The sequence below is a fragment of the Artemia sp. Qi Xiang Cuo genome, chromosome 12 (assembly GCF_049724085.1).
Source record: "Artemia sp. Qi Xiang Cuo chromosome 12, ASM4972408v1, whole genome shotgun sequence".
Lineage (NCBI taxonomy): Eukaryota > Metazoa > Arthropoda > Branchiopoda > Anostraca > Artemiidae > Artemia > Artemia sp. Qi Xiang Cuo.
In genome coordinates, this window is record NC_142805.1 from 66,731,549 (window position 1) to 66,750,290 (window position 18,742).

The 18,742-nt window shown below is 32.4% G+C and overlaps 1 protein-coding gene across 3 annotated transcripts in view; it reads left to right on the forward strand.

The window, feature by feature from the left end:
* The window catches only part of HisT (Histamine transporter), a 90,299-nt gene that overhangs the window by 43,057 nt on the left and 28,500 nt on the right, over positions 1 to 18,742 (forward strand). The gene's annotated exons all lie outside the window — the stretch shown is intronic.

The window sequence follows — 18,742 nt, forward strand, 5'->3', positions numbered from 1 at the left end:
AGAAAACGTCAGGTAACTAAACACGTCAAAAAGACCACAAATTTTCAATTAAAATTTTATACTCGGAAACGTCACGTAACTAGAAAATGTCAAACAAGAACAAAATGTTCCAACTAAAATCTTCTGCCAGAAAACGTCAGATAACTAAAGACGTCAAACAAGAAACACAAATTTTCAATTAAAATCTTATACTTGGAAACGTCACGTAATTAGAAAATGTCAAATAAGAACACAATGTTCCAATTAAAATCTTCTGCTAGAAAACGTCAGGTAACTAAACACGTCAAACAAGAACACAAATTTTCAATTAAAATTTTGTACTCGGAAACGTCACGTAACTAGAAAATGTCAAATAAGAACAAAATGTTCCGACTAAAATCTTCTGCCAGAAAACGTCAGATAACTAAAGAAGTCAAACAAGAACACAAATTTTCAATTAAAATCTTATACTTGGAAACGTCACGTAAGTGGAGATGGGGGTCCGACTCCGACGCCCACAATACCCCTTCGAATCCCGATCCGGACACTTTTTTTTTTAAATTCCGACGCCCACACCAAATAAGGGCATAGCCTCCCTAGGGAGAATGATTGCGTAATCGGTCAATGACCTCTTTTTCCAAGGTCGATTTATTTGTTGTTTCTATGTGTAATAGCTCCGGGGCGAAGGTTGCACATGCGCATTGAATTCTAACGGGAACAATGTTATTGATCTAGGACTCGAGGGGAAGTGAATTTCCGAGAACTTGATTGCGTAATCGATCGCGAATGTCATGGTGTCCAGAAATAGTATTTGTTGTTGTTGCTCTCGCCAAATGTTATGACTATTCCCGGAAACAGTTAGATCACGTGTTTCCTTCTCAGCCAATCAGAGAGCCTGGTTACATCCTCCTTCTCAGTCAATCAGAGACCTGCTACATTCTCTAGTCAATGGGGGGGCGGAAATATTAGAAAAAGAGGATTGCAGATTGGGTTAGTTTAGATTTTTAGTTTATTATTTTATTACCTATTTAGTTTAGATTTTAGTCTATTTTAAGTTTTTTTTATTACCTTTATTTAGTTTAGTTTCAGTTTGGTTTAGTTTAGATTTTAGTTTAGTTTTAGTTTAATGTTTAGTTTAGTGTTATAATTTATATTTTGTTTAGTTTTAGTTTAGTTTTAGATTAGTGTTTATTTTTAGTTAGAGTTATAGTTTAGTAGTTTAGAGATTAGAATTTATTTTTAGTTTAGTTTTAGTTAGTTTAGTTTAGTTTTAGATTAGTGTTTAGTTTTAGTTAGTTTTAGTTTATTTTAGTTCTAGATTAGTGTTTAGTTTTAGTTTAGAGTTTTAGTTAGTTTAGTTTAGTTTTAGATTAGTGTTTAGTTTTAGTTAGAGTTATAGTTTAGTAGTTTAGAGATTAGAATTTATTTCTAGTTTAGTTTTAGTTAGTTTAGTTTTAGTTTAGTCTAGATTTTTAGTTTGAGTTTTAGTTTACTTTTAGTTTTTTTTTAGTTAAGAGTTTTCGTTTTACATATGAGTTTTAGTTAGAGTTTTAATTTAGTAGCTTAGTTTGGTTTTAGTTTAGTTTTAGATTAGTGTTTAGTTTAAGTTAGAGTTATAGTTTAGCAGTTTAGGGATTAGAATTTATTTCTAGTTTAGTTTTAGTTAGTTTAGTTTTAGTTTAGTCTAGATTTTTAGTTTAGTTTTAGATTAGTGTTTAGTTTTAGTTAGAGTTTTAATTAGTTTAGTTTTAGTTTAGTCTAGATTTTTAGTTTTAGTTTTAGTTTACTTTTAGTTTAGTTTTGATTAGATTTTTATTTTAGATACAGTTTGCTAAAGAGTTTTAGATAGAGTTTTAATTTAGTAGCTTAGTTAGGTTTTAGTTTAGTTTTAGATTAGTGTTTAGTTTTAGTTTAGAGTTTGATGTTTTACCTTAGAGTCATAGCTTAGACATGTAGTTAGAGTTATAGTTTAGTTTAGTTTTAGATTAGTGTTTAGTTTTAGTTTAGAGTTCTAGTTAGTTTAGTTTACTTTTAGTTTAGATTTTTAGTTTTAGTTTTATTTTACTTTTAGTTTAGTTTAGATTAGAGTTTTAGTTTAGCTACAGCTTGCTAAAGAGTTTTAGTTAGAGTGTTAATTTAGTAGCTTAGTTCGGTTTTAGTTTAGTTTTAGATTAGTGTTTAGTTTTAGTTTAGAGTTTTAGTTAGTTTAGTTTAGTTTTAGATTAGTGTTTAGTTTTAGTTAGAGTTATAGTTTAGTTTAGTTTTATATTAGTGTTTAGTTTTAGTTTTGAGTTTTAGTTAGTTCAGTTTAGTTTTAGATTAGAATTTATTTATAGTTTAGTTTTTGTTAGTTTAGTTTTAGTTTAGTCTAGATTTTAGTTTTAGTTTTAGTTTAATTTTAGTTTAGTTTAGATTAGAGTTTTAGTTTAGCTACAGTTTGCTAAAGAGTTTTAGTTAGAGTTTTAATTTAGTAGCTTAGTTTGGTTTTAGTTTAGTGTTAGATTAGTTTTAGTTTTAGTTTAGAGTTTTAGTTAGTTTAGTTTTAGTTCTAGATTAGTGTTTAGTTTTAGTTTAGAGTTTTAGATAGTTTAGTTTAGTTTTAGATTAGTGTTTAGTTTTAGTTTAGAGTTTTAGTTATTTTATTTTACTTTTAGTTTAGATTTTCAGTTTTAGTTTTAGTTTACTTTTAGTTTAGTTTAGATTAGAGTTTTAGTTTAGCTACAGTTTGCTAAAGAGGTATAGTTAGAGTTTTAATTTAGTAGCTGAGTTCGGTTTTAGTTTAGTTTTAGATTAGTGTTTAGTTTTAGTTTAGAGTTTTAGTTAGTTTAGTTTAGTTTTAGATTAGTGTTTAGTTTTACTTAGTTATAGTTTAGTTTAGTTTTAGATTAGTGTTTAGTTTAGAGTTTTAGTTATTTTAGTTTAGTTTTATATTAGTGTTTAGTTTTAGTTAGAGTTATACTTTAGTAGTTTAGGGATTAGAATTTATTTTTAGTTTAGTTTTAGTTAGTTTAGTTTTAGTTTAGTCTAGATTTTTAGTTTTAGTTTTAGTTTAATTTTAGTTTTTTTAGTTAAGATTTTTAGTTTTAAATATGAGTTTTAGTTAGATTTTTAATTTAGTAGCTTATTTTGGTTTAATTTTAGTTTTAGATTAGTGTTTAGTTTTAGTTTGGAGTTTTAGTTTAGTTTTAGTTTAGTTTTAGTTAGTTTAGTTTTAGTTTAGTCTAGATGTTTAGTTTAGTTTTAGATTAGTGTTTAGTTTTAGTTAGAGTTTTAATTTAGTAGCTTAGTTTGGTTTTAGTTTAGTTTTAGATTAGTGTTTAGTTTTAGTTTAGAGTTTTAGTTAGTTTAGTTTAGTTTTAGTTTATTCTAGATTTTTAGTTTTAGTTTTAGTTTAATTTTATTTTTTTTAGTTAATAGTTTTAGTTTTACATATTAGTTTTAGATAGAGTTTTAATTTAGTAGCTTAGTTTGGTTTTAGTTTAGTTTTAGATTAGTGTTTAGTTTTAGTTTAGAGTTTTAGTTAGTTTAGTTTTAGTTTAGTCTAGATTTTTATTTTTAGTTTTAGTTTACTTTTAGTTTAGTTTAGATTAGAGTTTTAGTTTAGCTACAGTTTGCTAAAGAGTTTTAGTTAGAGTTTTAATTTAGTAGCTTATTTCGGTTTTAGTTTAGTTTTAGATTAGTGTTTAGTTTTAGTTTAGAGTTATAGTTTAGTTTTAGATTAGTGTTTATTTTTAGTTAGAGTTATAGTTTAGTTTAGTTTTAGATTAGTGTTTAGTTTTAGTTAGAGTTTTAATTTAGTAGCTTAGTTCGGTTTTATTTTAGTTTTAGATTAGTGTTTAGTTTTAGTTTAGAGTTTGATGTTTTACCTTAGAGTCATAGCTAAGACATTTAGTTAGAATTATAGTTTAGTTTAGTTTTATATTAGTGTTTATTTTTAGTTTAGAGTTTTAGTTAGTTTAGTTTATTTTTAGATTAGATTTTTAGTTTTAGTTTTAGTTTACTTTTAGTTTAGTTTAGATTAGAGTTTTAGTTTAGCTACAGTTTGCTAAAGAGTTTTAGTTAGAGTTTTAATTTATAAGCTTAGTTCGGTTTTAGTTTAGTTTTAGATAAGTTTTTAGTTTTAGTTTAGAGTTTTAGTTAGTTTAGTTTAGTTTTAGTTTAGTGTTTAGTTTTAGTTAGAGTTATAGTTTAGTTTAGTTTTAGATTAGTGTTTAGTTTTAGTTTAGAGTTTTAGTTAGTTTAGTTTAGTTTTAGATTAGAATTTATTTCTAGTTTAGTTTTAGTTAGTTTAGTTTTAGTTTAGTCTAGATTTTTAGTTTTAGTTTTAGTTTACTTTTAGTTTATTTTACATTAGAGTTTTATTTTAGCTACAGTTTGCTAAAGAGTTTTAGTTAGAGTTTTAATTTAGTATCTTAGTTCGGTTTTAGTTTAGTTTTAGATTAGTGTTTAGTTTTAGTTTAGAGTTTTAGTTAGTTTAGTTTTAGTTCTAGATTAGTGTTTAGTTTTAGTTTAGAGTTTTAGTTAGTTTAGTTTAGTTTTATATTAGTGTTTAGTTTTAGTTTAGAGTTTTAGTTAGTTTAGTTTAATTTTAGTTTAGATTTTTAGTTTTAGTTTTATTTTAATTTTAGTTTAGTTTAGATTAGAGTTTTAGTTTAGCTACAGTTTTCTAAAGAGGTTTAGTTAGAGTTTTAATTTAGTAGCTTAGTTCGGTTTTAGTTTAGTTTTAGATTAGTGTTTATTTTTAGTTTAGAGTTTTAGTTAGTTTAGTTTAGTTTTAGATTAGTGTTTAGTTTTACTTAGTTATAGTTTAGTTTAGTTTTAGATTAGTATTTAGTTTTAGTTTAGAGTTTTAGTTTGTTTAGTTTAGTTTTAGATTAGTGTTTAGTTTTATTTAGAGTTATAATTTAGTAGTTTAGGGATTAGAATTTATTTCTAGTTTAGTTTTAGTTAGTTTAGTTTTAGTTTAGTCTAGATTTTTAGTTTGATTTTTAGTTTACTTTTAGTTTTTTTTGTTAAGATTTTTCGTTTTACATATGAGTTTTAGTTAGAGTTTTAATTTAGTATCTTAGTTTGGTTTAATTTTAGTTTTAGATTAGTGTTTAGTTTTAGTTTGGAGTTTTAGTTTAGTTTTAGTTTAGTTTTACTTAGTTTAGTTTTAGTTTAGTCTAGATTTTTAGTTTAGTTTTAGATTAGTGTTTAGTTTTAGTTAGAGTTTTAATTTAGTAGCTTAGTTTGGTTTTAGTTTAGTTTTAGATTAGTGTTTAGTTTTAGTTTAGAGTTTTAGTTAGTTTAGTTTAGTTTTAGTTTAGTCTATATTTTTAGTTTTATTTTTATTTTATTTTTAGATTAGTGTTTAGTTTTAGTTAGAGTTTTAATTTATTAGCTTAGTTTGGTTTTAGTTTAATTTTATATTAGTGTTTAGTTTTAGTTTAGAGTTTTAGTTAGTTTAGTTTAGTTTTAGTTTAGTCTAGATTTTTAGTTTTAGTTTTAGTTTACTTTTAGTTTTTTTAGTTAAGAGTTTTCGTTTTACATATGAGTTTAAGTTAGAGTTTTAGTTTAGTAGCTTAGTTCGGTTTTAGTTTAGTTTTATATTAGTGTTTAGTTTTAGTTTAGAGTTTTAGTTTAATTCTAAATTAGTGTTTAGTTTTAGTTAGAGTTATAGTTTAGTTTAGTTTTAGATTAGTGTTTAGTTTTAGTTTAGATTTTTAGTTAGTTTATTTTTAGTTTAGTCTAGATTTTTAGTTTTAGTTTTAGTTTACTTTTATTTTAGTTTATATTAGAGTTTTAGTTTAGTTACAGTTTGCTAAAGAGTTTTATTTAGAGTTTTAATTTAGCAGCTTAGTTTAGTTTTAGTTTATTTTTATATTAGTGTTTAGTTTTAGATTAGATTTATAGTTTATTTTAGTTTTAGATTAGTGTTTAGTTCTATTTATATTATAGCTTAGTTTAGTTTTATATTATTGTTTATTTTTAGTTTAGAATTTTATTAAGTTTATTTTAGTTTTATATTATTGTTTAGTTTTAGTTATAGTTATACTTTAGTAGTTTAGGGATTAGAATTTATTTCTAGTTTAGTTTTAGTTAGTTTATTTTTAGTTTAGTCTAGATTTTTAGTTTTAGTTTTAGTTTAATTTTAGTTTTTTTAGCTAAGATTTTTAGTTTTACATATGAGTTTTAGTTATAGTTTTAATTTAGTATCTTAGTTTGGTTTAATTTTAGTTTTATATTAGTGTTTAGTTTTAGTTTGGAGTTTTAGTTTAGTTTTAGTTTAGTTTTAGATTAGTGTTTAGTTTTTGTTATAGTTATAGTTTAGTAGTTTAGAGATTATAATTTATTTATAGTTTAGTTTTAGTTAGTTTAGTTTTAGTTTAGTCTAGATTTTTAGTTTTAGTTTTTAGTTTACTTTTAGTTTAGTTTAGATTAGAGTTTTAGTTTAGGTACAGTTTGCTAAAGAGTTTTAGTTAGAGTTTTAATTTAGTAGTTTAGTTTGGTTTTAGTTTAGTGTTTAGTTTTAGTTTTACTTTAGAGTTTTAGTTTAGTTTTAGATTAGTGTTTAGTTTTAGTTTAGAGTTTTAGTTAGTTTAGTTTAGTTTGAGATTAGTGTTTATTTTTAGTTTAGAGTTTTAGTTAGTTTAGTTTACTTTTAGTTTAGATTTTTAGTTTTAGTTTTAGTTTACTTTTAGTTTAGTTTAGATTAGAGTTTTAGTTTAGCTACAGTTTGCTAAAGAGGTTTAGTTAGAGTTTTAATTTAGTAGCTTAGTTCGGTTTTAGTTTAGTTTTAGATTAGTGTTTAGTTTTAGTTTAGAGTTTTAGTTAGTTTAGTTTAGTTTTAGATTAGTGTTTAGTTTTACTTAGTTATATTTTATTTTAGTTTTAGATTAGTGTTTATTTTTAGTTTATAGTTTTATTTAGTTTAGTTTATTTTTAGATTACTGTTTAGTTTTAGTTAGAGTTATACTTTAGTAGTTTAGAGATTAGAATTTATTTATAGTTTAGTTTTAGTTAGTTTAGTTTTAGTTTAGTCTAGATTTTTAGTTTGAGTTTTAGTTTACTTTTATTTTTTTTTGTTTAGAGTTTTCGTTTTACATATGAGTTTTAGTTAGAGTTTTAATTTAGTAGCTTAGTTTGGTTTAATTTCAGTTTTAGATTAGTGTTTAGTTTTAGTTTTGAGTTTTATTTTAGTTTTATTTTATTTTTATTTATTTTATTTTTATTTTATTCTATATTTTTATTTTATTTTTATATTATTTTTTATTTTTATTTATATTTTTAATTTAGTAGCTTAGTTTGGTTTTAGTTTAGTTTTAGATTAGTGTTTAGTTTTAGTTTAGAGTTTTAGTTAGTTTAGTTTAGTTTTAGTTTAGTCTAGATTTTTAGTTTTATTTTTATTTTAGTTTTAGATTAGTGTTTTGTTTTAGTTAGAGTTTTAATTTAGTAGCTTAGTTTGGTTTTAGTTTAGTTTTAGATTAGTGTTTGGTTTGAGTTTATAGTTTTAGTTAGTTTAGTTTATTTTTAGACTAGTCTAGATTTTTAGTTTTAGTTTTAGTTTAGTTTTAGTCTTTTTAGTTAAGAGTTTTCGTTTTACATATGAGTTTAAGTTAGAGTTTTAGTTTAGTAGCTTAGTTCGGTTTTAGTTTAGTTTTAGATTAGTGTTTAGTTTTAGTTTAGAGTTTTAGTTTAGTTTTAGATTAGTGTTTAGTTTTAGTTATAGTTATAGTTTAGTTCAGTTTTAGATTATTGTTTAGTTTTATTTTATAGTTTTAGTTAGTTTAGTTTTAGTTTAGTATAGAGTTTTAGTTTTATTTTTAGTTTACTTTTATTTTATTTTATATTAGAGTTTTAGTTTAGATAAAGTTTGCTAAAGAGTTTTAGTTAGAGTTTTAATTTAGTATCTTAGTTCGGTTTTAGTTTAGTTTTAGATTAGTGTTTATTTTTAGTTTATAGTTATAGTTTAGTTTATTTTTAGATTATTGTTTATTTCTATTTATATTATATCTTATTTTAGTTTTATATTATTGTTTAGTTTTAGTTTAAAGTTTTATTAAGTTTATTTTATTTTTAGATTATTGTTTATTTTTAGTTATAGTTATACTTTAGTAGTTTAGGGATTATAATTTATTTCTAGTTTAGTTTTAGTTAGTTTAGTTTTAGTTTAGTCTAGATTTTTAGTTTGAGTTTTAGTTTAATTTTAGTTTTTTTATTTAAGATTTTTCGTTTTAAATATGAGTTTTAGTTAGAGTTTTAATTTAGTAGCCTAGTTTGGTTTAATTTTAGTTTTAGATTAGTGTTTAGTTTTAGTTTGGAGTTTTAGTTTAGTTTTAGTTTAGTTTTAGATTAGTGTTTAGTTTTAGTTAGAGTTATAGTTTAGTAGTTTAGAGATTAGAATTTATTTCTAGTTTAGTTTTAGTTAGTTTAGTTTTAGTTTAGTCTAGATTTTTAGTTTTAGTTTTAGTTTACTTTTAGTTTAGTTTAGATTAGAGTTTTAGTTTAGCTACAGTTTGTTAAAGAGTTTTAGTTAGAGTTTTAATTTAGTAGTTTAATTTGGTTTTAGTTTAGTTTTAGATTAGTGTTTAGTTTTAGTTAGAGTTATACTTTAGTAGTTTAGAGATTAGAATTTATTTCTAGTTTAGTTTAGTTTTAGATTAGTGTTTAGTTTTAGTTAGAGTTATAGTTTAGTAGTTTAGAGATTTGAATTTATTTCTAGTTTAGTTTTAGTTAGTTTAGTTTTAGTTTAGTCTAGATTTTTAGTTTGAGTTTTAGTTTACTTTTAGTTTAGTTTAGATTAGAGTTTTAGTTTAGCTACAGTTTGCTAAAGAGTTTTAGTTAGAGTTTTAATTTAGTATCTTAGTTCAGTTTTAGTTTAGTTTTAGATTAGTGTTTAGTTTTAGTTTAGATTTTAGTATTGTTTAGTTTAGTTTATTTTTAGTTATGGTTTTGAAGTGCCTAAAGGGAAAATAAATGCCGTTGTTCTTGTAGTTTCTTCAATGTCATAATGGCGACTAATAGTCTTTTCTACTGTTCACCGGAAGATATACTGTAATTTCATTGTTGAAAATGTCGGTGACTAAACGTAGATCCTCGGGCGTGCTCTGATTAAGATCCAGCAAAATGTAACCGTAGGGTTTGCTAGTCGCCTGAGTGTACGCGGACAACATACATTTCGGAGTACCGAGGTATATCTACTTATTGAGAGTTATTAGCGATCTAGAATCACGAACGACTTGATATATAATATAGACACTGCAATTCAATGCAAAGGTTCGCATACATATGCTCTGATGAAACAGATTGTGTAAAACTAGGGCTATGGAAATATGTTCATGATGAGATCGGACAGTGAACAATTGCAGCATTTCCTGTGAGAACTGTTCAATGGATTCAGTTAAATCATCAATAATCAGCCACGAGTTCGATTAAATACTATTGAAAACATCAAGTCCTCGTATGAATTGTATTGGTATGCTGTGGCAATAGCTTTTATTTTATCAAAGGACTCTTACCAAATACTATAGCAATAGTAGATTTTTTTTCGGCTTTTCCAAAAACATTTTATCGCAATTTTGAATTATTCTAGCTAAAAGCGTTGTTTTCCCCGACATTGAGGGACCACACAGAAACGATCTGAAGGGTGTTTTAAATTGATACATGCTGTTGACAACAGCCGGACTATGACTAACTGTAAACCATATGTGTCCCATGAGTAGGTAGTAATTTTCCCATAGATCTATCCATTCAAGAACAACAAAAACAATATTTCATGGCAACATTTATTACAGCAATATGAATACTTATTCAACGTGACAAAATTTCATGGTCAACATGAAAACTCTATTTGCTCAACATGAACAATGATAACACTTTTTGTCTTTAAACACTTTTGTCCATCTACAGCACTTTTTGTACATCAACACTTTTCTGTAGAACAGTTTTCTATACAACAACATGAACACTTGTTCAACGTGACAAAATTTCATGGTCAACATGAAAACTCTATTTGTTCAACATGAACAATGATAACACTTTTTGTCTTTAAACACTTTTCTGTACAAAAAAAACAACAAACACTTTTCTATACAACACTTTTTGTACAACAGAAAATACAGACACTTGGAACAATAGCACAGTTGAACATGATGAATTTAAAGGTGGGATCCCCCCCCCCAGGGCCGCAGGGCCGACGGCTGGCCGACCGCGGGGGGGACCCCCCCCCTGGGCGGCCGCGGGGCGGGTCCCCCCCCCGGGAACCGCGATGGAAAAAGAATAGTTGTCGTCACTGCTATGGGTTAGTGGATGGGTTAGTGCTTGGGCTAGATGAGGTTGAGTTAAGGTGGTTAGATTGTCAGATTAGGTTAATTTATCCAGACCAAGTTGATTGCGATATTCAATGCATTCAACTCGATCTGAAATACGGTAGTGACCGTGGGGTAGGACACTCAAACCATTTTCGAGCACATACACCTTGTCGGAGATACATGACATTGCATTCTTCTTCACTCTCACAATATAATTTCTCGACTGTAGAGAGCGAATTGCAAGCACTTGTGCTCTCGGGACTAGGCTACTTTCTACACACTCTCTGTACACGCTCATGTTGAAATTGCTCTTTACAAAGTGTGTAGGCACCCCTTTACACGCCTTCTTTTCATTCCCACTATGAGTTTCCACGCAATAAACTTTGGGGCCCGGGAACACCCCCCTGGATATCAAATCACTCCCCGTCTCTGATTTTAATTTTAATAGTTGGTTGGGGGCTTGACGTTTCACCAGCTCGGGGTAGAGAAATGGATTCCAGTTGGTGAAATCCATCTGCGAGCTGATGTGCACCCCCTTTTCTAAATCACCCAATAAATCCAATTCAGTCCCATTTACCTTTAACAGCAGAGAATCTGTATCACCATAGTAAACTTGAACCTCCCCCTCCCATGGCCATTGCACCTTGCACACATTGTAAAAAAACGACAACATGAGCTTTTTGAAATTTCTAGTACTGAACTGCCGCCTGCGATATTCTTGTTCAGTACTACATTTCGCTTTCGCCTGTGTAGAAGAACCATGCCGGCCTCTATGCTCGTGAATGATGTAAAATTGGGGTCGGCAATAATTCGTGCACACTCTTGAGGGTCAGTCACGACGTCGCAGCGAGATCTATTACGAACGCTCTCACACATTTTGCCAAACGCTGAATTTAGAATGAGCTTATACATTTCCTTCTCCACCTTTGAATTTGCCCTAGAGCGTTTATCGACAAAGGTGTCGATAAACGTTTTCAAGTAGGGTCGCTTATTGAACTGCAGGACCCAGTGTATTTTGTTTATCTTTAAGACGATTCTCACCAACCAATTAAAAAGAAAAAGGTGAACAACGATATTATCTTTAGGGTACAAATCAGCAATCAGTTTCTGTTTAGAGGGGGTCCAGTGCATCCCCATATCCTCAACCAATGAATGAGTGTAGTGGCTCAGAGAGTCCCTGCTCACCGGCCGCTTGATACAGGGAAAGACAAAATCTTTGACTGAGTCGTGAAGCGCCAACGAAATGTGACCGTCAATTTCAAAGAACCATCTTTGTGAACCGTTGTCTTTGACTGTGTTAATGTCGGGGAACTCACAAGGACTCTCAAGCCATTGATAGTTCCCACACGGCAAAGAGTAGTGTGACATTGCCGAGGGATACAATGAATTCATGTCCAAGAACACTACATTTGACTTTGCACCGGTGCTTTGTCCGCTCGGATCGGTTGATAAGACGCGGTCCCCATGAAAAACATACCCACCCCTCATTTAACGCTCTACAAAAATGTGCTGATCTACATCGGTGATTAGGCCTAGTTCCTCCCTGCTAATTTTTAAAATTAAATCAATCACTAACTGGGGCGTAGAAAAATAATATCCTATATCTAACCCGAACTCTGAATAGATATGGTCTGTGTTCTTACAGACTATATCCAACAAAGTTAGAAGGTCACTGGCCAAGTACAGTCTACAATAATCCCACCCATTTTTACAATTCCCCTTGGACCACACCTTCTTGGCAAACTCATACTCCTCGGCTGTGCATTCACTGTTGGTCAGTGACTTGTAAAAAGCTTCAATTGGAGGTAGTTTCTCCTCGCTTAAGCGTGCGCCAGAACAGTAATAGTCGTATGCATAGATACCTTTGCAGGTCAACAGGTCATACATTTCACTGTCTGGAAAGTGTTGTTTAAGCAAGGGAAAACTATCAAAATTGTCTCTTTTTTGCACTTGAATTAATTGACTCAATGCCTTGGGAAAAAAACTAAAGGAATCTAAAAACCTAATTTTATTCCAGCACGTACGTTCATTATCCACTACTTGCTAATTCAGTTCGAGAAGCAATAACTTCTCGGCCGATTTGGGAATGATGTTATAGGTAAATGAATTATTTACCCATGGACAATCTACTCCCCCTCCCTCCCGATGCCTACGTAGCCGGGCAGGTCGAATAAATATTAAATCATAATTGGAGTTTTGAATAAAAACAGGGATAAAAAACTGTTCGCTCACATTTCAATTACATTAGTGTTGCGCAACCCCTCCCCACTTACTACCTTCCGCTGTTATTTCCTGCCCCAAATGATCATGATCTCTGACTTTCCTCCTCCCCCCGCTTTTCCCTGTAGCCCTCTTATACTCCTCCGCCCACACCCCCTGACCAACCCCCACTCTGGTTTTTTTTTTAATAACGATTCGGTCCGCTGCAGACAACACCATTAGATAATGGGTATTTCTCAAACGAGAAATAGCACCATTAGCCGTGCCAATCAGTTTAGTCAATGCCTTGTCCATGCACTCGGGCCCCTCATCCAATGTTTCTACTATTTCTAACAACTGCATGGTGTTAGAACTGTCTCTTTGCGCGTGGGCGTAGGACACTGCAATGGCCTGATGTTCTTTGACTCGGTTTGGATATTTGGGGTCATTCACCTCCACCAGCTTAGCTTCACAATCCAAAGATATTTTGTTGCACTGGAGAAGGGTCTTTTGAAAATTTTTGAAACGTAGAATTGCCCTATCCCCTGAAACCGTTTCCACTGTCTGATATCCGTACCGTCTACAATGCTTCATGTGACCCCGTAGTTTTATATCACTACGGAATTGTGACAGGCATGTTGGACAGTAGAAACGTGTCCCCCTATTCATACCCCCCCCACGAACGCGGCGGAGGTCAGTGAGATGGTTAATCTGAACTAGTGCAGTCGGTTGATTAGTCGGCGCGGATAATAACCACCCACAGTGTTTATACACCCCAACTGACGGGCCTCGTACAGGGACAACCACCCCCAACTGTTTTGAGAGAATCCCATCTTCAAATTAATTGTCGAACTGTAAAAAAGTAACGCCGATGTTTAAGCGGTCAGGAACCCTTTCAAAAAGATAAATGTAACGAAGCGTCAATGGATATTTTCCTTCTAAACAAGAAAAATCTGCAACAGGGAAACTGGACCCTTCCCTCCTATGTACAGCCCAAACGTGTAAATTCTTCTTGGTAGCGTCATCTGCTAGAGGCTGAAAGGCTTATATGAGGAAAGCATATCGGAAACACATATGATCTGTTTCAAAACAGATCTTCTGGACACCTTGACAACCTACTAGATCTGGATTATATTTTAATTCTACTGCCCTCCCACCCCCATGCCCCCCTCTTAAAAAAAAATATTTATTAAATTTACAAATATTTACGCTTAAATTTTAAAAAAAAATAACTACTGAGCCACTACTGTTTTCATTATAGTTATCAAGATGTGTTATAATTTTATCTACCCAATCTAAGAAAACTCCCTCAAAATTTTCTAAATTCGAATAAACCAAACGCATCTAGGAATGTACAAAATGATAGTACACTTCGCTTTTCCCCTCATTTAAATAAAAAACCTTTAGAACAATGGAGACCTTAATTGAATCCCTACCTCCCCACAACTGAATCTGGTTCTCCAGAAGTGCACGAATTTTATCTACATAGTTGTGTACAATTTCTATAGGGTCAAAAACAAAATTTCCCGCCATTAGTGTATTAAAGGGATCCCCAAACGCTGCAGTGAAAACAACTATATTATTTAAAATTCTGCTGGACAGCTGAAAGTCTGGGAGAGTTGTATTCTCCTCCCCCGCGTGTATATTACCCCCTCCCCCCAGTTGTTCAATAATATCCGGGCTATGCTCCACTTCAGTTGTTTGAAGTGGAGTCGTGCTGGGATACGCGGGTTGGGGGTTCCCTGTAAAATCCTCTAAAAATTTCAATGTGTTTTGACTCAAGTCTACCAGCTCAACTGTGCTATTATCTAAATTAGTTAAAAAATCATCTAGAAAGTCGTCAATATTATCTGGAATTTGATGTAAATCATCCCATAGTGAATTGTTGGGGAGCTCCACATGTGCCTCCTCTCCTTCTCCAACTGACGAGCAGGGGGGAGATGGGGAGTATGGAACCAGGACAACCTACAAATGAAAAAATAGTTTATTTTCAAAGTGTTCAAATCACCCCTACTGCTTTTAAAATTTGGATTATTATTGCTTAATAACATTTGGTTAATTCAACTGTAGATAATCTATGATATGAAACGGAAGGCGACAGTTTGTTCGTTTATTTTCAAAGTGTTCAAATTTTTTTTTTTTTCGCGGCACTTTCCCACAGTGCACCCCTGTGGCGCTTCTTGGACCCGTGGCACTTTTCGGAGCCAAAGCGCATCCCTGTGGCGCTTCTCGGGGCCCGCATTGCTTCCCGCGATGCTTCTCGAGCCCTTGGCGCTTCCCTGACCCGTGGCACTTCCCCCAACGCTTCCCTGACCCGTGGCACTTCCCCCAACGCTTCCCTGACTCGTGGCGCACCCCTGTGACGCTTCCCTGACCCGTGGCGCTTTTTGGAGCCACAGTGCACCCCAGTGGCACTTCCCTGACCCGCGGCGCGTCCCCCCACGCTTCCCTGACTCGTGGCACACCCCTGTGGCGCTTTCCCTGACCCGTGGCACTTTTCGGAGCCACAACGCACCTCTGTGGCACTTCCCTGACCCATGGCGCTTTTCGGTGCCACAACACATCCCTGTGGCGCTTCTCGGGGCCCGCACCGCTTCCCCCGATGCTTCTCGAGCCCATGGCGCTTCCCGGACCCGTGGCACTTCCCCCAACGCTTCCCTGACTCGTGGCGCACCCCTGTGACGCTTCTTGGACCCGCAGTGCTTCCCACAACGCTTCCCCGGCCCACCGGCTCCGCGGGTCCCGGGCATTTACATAATGTCTAAAAAAAAGTTGAAATATTTCTAAGTCCGCTCTACAGGTTCCGTGAACACATGAGTTGTAAATTATGGAGGTTAGATGAACGAGTTTGAACTTCAAAATGTTGAAAATTGTTAAGTCACTTTCCCCATACACTTCTTATGCATTAAACCGCTATGTTTTGACATAAAGCACCCTGCGCGAGGTTATAAATAATTTTGGCATCTCCTTTCCCTGTTTTACATTAGCGGTTTTTAGTCAATCACGGTTTCAATGGCCTTTGCGTAATTCTGTGTTTTCTGAAATAGCGGAGAACAAATTGTCTGTAAAATTAATATTTTAGGACATTGGAGCTCTTTTATTCTATGTAAGAGCGAAACATGGCACAATAGAAATATTCAGTGTAAATTAGAACGACAATGTGTGACAGATGGGATAATCTCTCTCAAAATTATGTGAAAAAGAGCATTCATGGAGTTTCAAAGGTACCTAAAAATATATGTGATAGCAATAGAGAAAATAGTAAAGATTAGAAAAAATAGCATTTTGAGTTTCAAAGGCAGTGATTATTAATAGAAATTACCTAAAAATATTCGCTTATAAAATATCGAAGCGATAGCAAAGATTAGAAAAAGAGCGGTTTCTCTGCATAAAAAATTACATTTAGATATGTAATAGGGGTTAATATCTCACAGAGATATGTTTATATTGGGATTGAAAAAGACTGAAAAATGAAGAAATAGAAAGGTAGGAAAAAATGCTCACATTTGCATAATCCCTATGAGCTTGGGTGCCGGATGGTCCAGGTAACGTGTGTTGGAGGGTGGATGGGGTGGCGTCGCTATGTTCTTGCGCGACTGGGCCAGGTCCAGGTAACGTGTGTTGGAGGGTGGACGTGGCGACGTCGCTATGTTCTTGTGTGACTGGGCCGGCTATTTCACAATCTTGCATAGCTTCGGCAGGGTTCACCATATTATAAGAAGCCGTCCACTCTCTCTTTAACTTAAACCCAGGCTGCATTGGGGCTGGCACTGATGAGGCTGTCTTGTCATCTCTGGCTTTATTAGCGGGCAGCGGCGCCATATATTCTTCATAATTGGCCTTAAAAAGAAGAGAAAAAATTAGTTTCAAAATAATTTGCCCCCTTTTCACAGAAAGAAAGTTATTAACTATAATTTTGTCTAGAAAAGGCATTTATCACTAAGAAAGCACAACGTAAAAAATTTCGTGAAATATACTAATTGCATCCTTTTTTTGAATCTGAGAATTACAACTCACTGAACCATTCAAAAGCCGGGCTATATAAGTCAGCCTAGTTTCTTATTTTTAGGCATTTCTGTTCTTTTCTGGTTTTAATCTGTATTGAACATGCCTTGTTTGATGCATTTAAAGTATTAACGCTTTTTTTTTATCTTTCCATATCCTTTTACGATAGCTGGTATTTACCCTACCCCCAGAAAAAACAGCCCACGGAAAATAACCCCCACGGAAAATAACCCCTGAGAAAAGACATGGAAAAATATCCCCTCCCCACAGCGAAAGATATGGTAAAAATGCTATTCAATTTACGCATAATAGAGCAATGTATCTTTTTCTTAAACTCACCCCCCTTACTTTTCACGCGAAGAAACAGTTTGTTTTCACCTTACAATGATGGCGATAGAATTGAGGCATGGCCCCCTCCCCCCCTTTCGCCAATTTCCTAAATATATTGTTAGATCTTAATTTGAAAATAAAGAGATTTCATCGGTGCGAACAAAAAGAGATTGTATATGCCTGCGCTTAATAAATTGCAATTGTCTGCATGAAAGCGTTTTAATTTGACAGGAGAAACAGTTCCTTTTGACTTTGGCTGCTGCGTTCGTAAACACACCGGAAATGGGTGACAGCTAATTTTAGGCCTCGCACCGGAGAGCCTTGTGTCAAATCAGAGTGAGCTAATAACAATAGAGCGATGGATGTCTCAGAGAAAAGATTACAATTGAAAAAATTGCATAAATTTAACGAAGGAATAATTATTTCTTTTTGCGAGAGTTTTGTTGTAAAACGGTGAGGGGGGGGGGGTGTTAGGTTGTGAGGGTAAAAGAAAAGATTTTATGTATTTAATTTTGACGGAGAAAGAGGTCCGGTGACCGCGTTTGTAAGCCGGAAAGGGTGATAGCTAATTATAGCCACACACTGGAGTCTTGTGTCAAAACCAGAGCAAGCTAATAACAACAGAGCGATGGATGTCTCAGTTAGAGAAAAGATTACAATTGAGAAAAGATCACAATTGAGAAAAGTCAAACTTTAACGAAAAGAGAATTATTTCTTTTTGCGAGAATTTTGGTTGTAAAACAAAGGGGGATGGGGTTAGGTTTTGAGGGTAACAGAATATATTTTATGTTTTCCTTTGATTATAATGATGTTCGTATGGTTTGGGGAGGGGGGGAATTGGGGTAAAGGAAAATATTTACGTTTTAGATTAATATACTGGAGGATGTCCATGGAAAATTCGTTTGAAAATAAAAAATGTACTTACGTTGCAAAGTGCGGCTGTCAATGCTTATAAAGAGTTAAATTTATCCATTGTTGTTTACACAGCGTCAAAATACTTTCTGATAATTGAATCACATTGCATGTCCGTTATATACGAAATCTCAAGGGTGAATTGTTATGTAACGGGGAAAATCATATGTAACCAGGCCTCTGATTGGCTGAGAAGGAGGATGTATCCGACTCGCTGATTGGCTGAGAAGGAAACACGTGATCTAACTGTTTCCGGGAATGTCATAACATTGGCGAGAGCAACAACAACAAATACTATTTCTGGACACCATGACATTCGCGATCGATTACGCAATCAATTTCTCGGAAATTCACTTCCCCTTCGAGTCCTAGATCAATAACACTGTTCCCGTTAGAATTCAATGTGCATGTGCAACCTACGTCCCGGAGTTATTGCGCATAGAAACAACAAATAAATCGACCTTGGAAAAAGAGGTCATTGACCGATTACGCAATCATTCTCCCTAGGGAGGCTATGCCCTTATTTGGTGTGGGCGTCGGAATTTTTAAAAAAAGTGTCCGGATCGGGATTCGAAGGGGTATTGTGGGCGTCGGAGTCGGACCCCCATCTCTACTCACGTAACAAGAAAATGTCAAATAAGAACACAAGGTTCCAATTAAAATCTTCTGCAAGAAAACGTCAGGTAACTAAACACGTCAAACAAGAACACAAATTTTCAATTAAAATTTTATACTCGGAAACGTCACGTAACTAGAAAATGTCAAATAAGAAGAAAATGTTCCAACTAAAATCTTCTGCCAGAAAACGTCAGATAACTAAAGACGTCAAACAAGAACACAAATTTTCAATTAAAATCTTATACTTGGAAACGTAACCTAACTAGAAAATGTCAAATAAGAACACAATCTTCTAATTAAAATCTTCTGCTAGAAAACTTCAGGTAACTAAACACGTCAAACAAGAACAAAAATTTTCAATTAAAATTTTATACTCGGAAACGTCACGTAACTAGAAAATGTCAAAT